Source organism: Arachis duranensis, chromosome 1, assembly GCF_000817695.3.
Source record: "Arachis duranensis cultivar V14167 chromosome 1, aradu.V14167.gnm2.J7QH, whole genome shotgun sequence".
Taxonomy (NCBI): Eukaryota; Viridiplantae; Streptophyta; class Magnoliopsida; order Fabales; family Fabaceae; genus Arachis; species Arachis duranensis.
In genome coordinates, this window is record NC_029772.3 from 25,676,547 (window position 1) to 25,679,770 (window position 3,224).

Below are 3,224 nucleotides of genomic sequence, written 5' to 3' on the forward strand. Positions count from 1 at the left end.
TGAAATTTAAAGTGGCTTTGGACAGATCAGAGACTATATTTGCTAAGTTAGAGATATTTTGCTCAGAATTCTCTATCTGTTGCTGAGAAGATGATGGAAAATGCTTGCTATTGCTGAGCCTGTTTCTTCCACCATTATTAAAGCCTTGTTGAGGCTTTTGTTGATCCTTTCATGAGAAATTTGGATGATTTCTCCATGAGAGGTTATAGGTGTTGCCAAAGGCTTCCCCCATGTAATTTACCTCTACCATTGCAGGGTTTTCAGGATCATAAGCTTCTACTTCAGAAGATGCCTCTTTAGTACTGTTGGATGCATTTTGCCATCCATTCAGACTTTGAGAAATCATGTTGACTTGTTGAGTCAATATTTTGTTCTGAGCCAAAATGGCATTCAGAGCATCAATTTTAAAAACTCCCTTTCTTTGAGGCGTCCCATTATTCACGGAATTCCTCTCAAAAGTGTACATGAATTAGTTATTTGCAACCATATTAATAAGTTCTTGAGCTTCTGCATGCATTTTCTTTAGGTGAATGGATCCACCTACAAAATGGTCTAATGACATCTTAAAGAACTCAGATAGACCATAATAGAATATATCTATCATGGTCCATTCTGAAAACATGTCATAAGGACATCTTTTGGTCATCTGTTTATATCTTTCCCAAGCTTCAAAGAGGGATTCACCATCTTTTTGTTTGAACGTCTGAACATCCACTCTAAGCATGCTCAGCTTTTGAGGAGGAAAGAACTTAGCCAAGAAGGCCGTGACCAGCTTATCCCAGGAGTCCAGGCTATCTTTAGGTTGAGAGTCCAACCATGCTCTAGCTCTGTCTCTTACAGCAAAAGGGAAAAGCATGAGCCTGTAGACTTCAGGATCTACTCCATTAGTCTTAACAGTCTCACAGATCTGCAAGAACTCAGTTAAGAGCTGGTAGGGATCTTCTGATGGAAGTCCATGAAACTTGCAGTTTTGTTGCATTAGAGCAACTAATTGAGGTTTCAATTCAAAATTGTTTGCTCCAATGGCAGGAATTGAGATGCTTCTTCCATCAAACTTGGACGTATGTGTAGTATAATCACCAAGCATCCTTCTTACATTATTGTTGTTGGGTTCGGCTGCCATCTCCTTTTCTTGTTCGAAAATTTCAGCAAGGTTGTCTCTGGATTGTTGTAATTTAGCTTCTCTTAGTTTCCTCTTCAGAGTCCTTTCAGGTTCTAGATCAGCTTCAACAAGAATACCTTTTTCCTTGTTGCTGCTCATATGAAAGAGAAGAGAACAGAAAAAGAAGAAGAATCCTCTATGTCACAGTAAAGAGGTTCCTTATTATTAGTAGAAGAAGAAAGGGGATAAAGAAAGGAGAATCCAAACACAAGGGTGAGGATAAGGGCAGTGATTTGAGATTAAGAGAAGTGTTAGTAAATGAATGAATAAATAGTAGAGAGAGAAAAGTTGTTAGGTGGTTTTGAAAAAGATAAGAAACAAACAAAAAGTCAAATAGTTAGTTGAAAAAGATTTGAAAATCAAATTTGAAAAGATAAGAAGATAAGAAGAAAAGAAGTTAGAAAAGATTTTTTAAAATCAAATTTTTTGAAAAAAGGTAAAATTTTGAAAAAAAAAGATATGATATAAAAGATAAAATAAAAAGATATGATTAAAAAGATATGGTTAGAAAAGATTTAATTTTTAAAATCAAAATTAATTACTTAACTAACAAGAAACTAAAAGATAATATTCTAGAATTTAAAAATTGAACCTTTCTTAACAAGAAAGTAACAAACTTCAAATTTTTGAACCAATCACATTACTTGTTAGTTAAGTTTCGAAAATTTTGAAATAAAATTAAGAAAAATATTTTTGAAAAATTAAAATAAAAAATTCGAAAATAAATAAAAAATGAAAAAGAATTGATTTTTGAAAAAAAATTTGAAAAGATAAGATTTTTAAATTTGAAATTTTGACTTGACTATCAACAAATAACTAATTTTAAAAATTTTTTTACTAAGTCAACCCAAAATTTCGAAATTTATGAGAAAAACAAGGAAAAGATATTTTTTTGATTTTTGAATTTTTAATGATGAGAGAGAAAAACACAAATATGACCCAAAACATGAAAATTTTAGATCAAAACCAATGATGCATGCAAGAACACTATGAATGTCAAGATGAACACCAAGAACACTTTGAAGATCATAATGAACATCAAGAACATATTTTTGAAAAAAAATTTATGCAAAGAAAACATGCAAGACACCAAACTTAAAAATCTTTAATGCTTAGACAATATGAATGCAAAGATGCACATGAAAAAACAATAAAAGACACAAAACAAGAAAACATCAAGATTAAACAAGAAGACTTACCAAGAATAACTTGAAGATCACGAAGAACACTATGAATGCATGAATTTTCGAAAATTGCAAGAACAAAATGAATATGCAATTGACACCAAACTTAAAACATGACACAAGACTCAAACAAGAAACACAAAAATATTTTTTATTTTTTGGTTTTTATGATTTTATGAATTTTTTTGTATTTTCTTTTATTTTTTCAAAAAATATATAGGAAAAAGAAAATAAGAGATTCAAAATTTTTAACAAGAATTCCAAGAATCTTTCAATGTTAGCCTAAAGCTCCAATCCAAGGATTGGACATGGCTTAATAGCCAGCCAGCTTTAGGATACATAGTTCAAGCATGTGAAGAGGAAGCTGATGAGCGGATAATTTATACGCTTTTTGGCATTGTTTTTAGTATGTTTTTAGTATGTTTTAGTTAGTTTTTATTATATTTTTATTAGTTTTTATTTAAAATTCACTTTTCTGGGCTTTACTTTGAGTTTGTGTGTTTTTCTGTGATTTCAGGTATTTTCTGGCTGAAATTGAGGGACCTGAGCAAAAATCTAATTCAGAGGCTGAAAAGGACTGCAGATGCTGTTGGATTCTGACCTCCCTGCACTCAAAGTGGATTTTCTGGAGCTACAGAAACCCAATTGGAATGCTCTCAATTGCGTTGGAAAGTAGACATTCCGGGCTTTCCAGAAATGTATAATAGTCCATACTTTGCCCGAGATTTGATGGCCCAAACAGGCGTTCCATGTCAGCTCAAGAATTCTGGCGTAAAACGCCGGAACTGGCATAAGAATGGGAGTTAAACGCCCAAACTGACACAAAAGCTGGCGTTTAACTCCAAGAGAAGTCTCTACACGAAAATGCTTCAATGCTC

At 32.6% G+C, this 3,224-nt stretch overlaps 1 non-coding gene across 1 annotated transcript; it reads left to right on the plus strand.

Moving 5' to 3' along the window:
* The first annotated feature begins 620 nt into the window (after window positions 1–620).
* Window positions 621–724, plus strand: LOC127743190 (small nucleolar RNA R71). The gene has a single exon (XR_008004546.1). It is a non-coding gene; the product is annotated as a small nucleolar RNA R71 (small nucleolar RNA).
* Window positions 725–3,224: the final 2,500 nt, after the last annotated feature.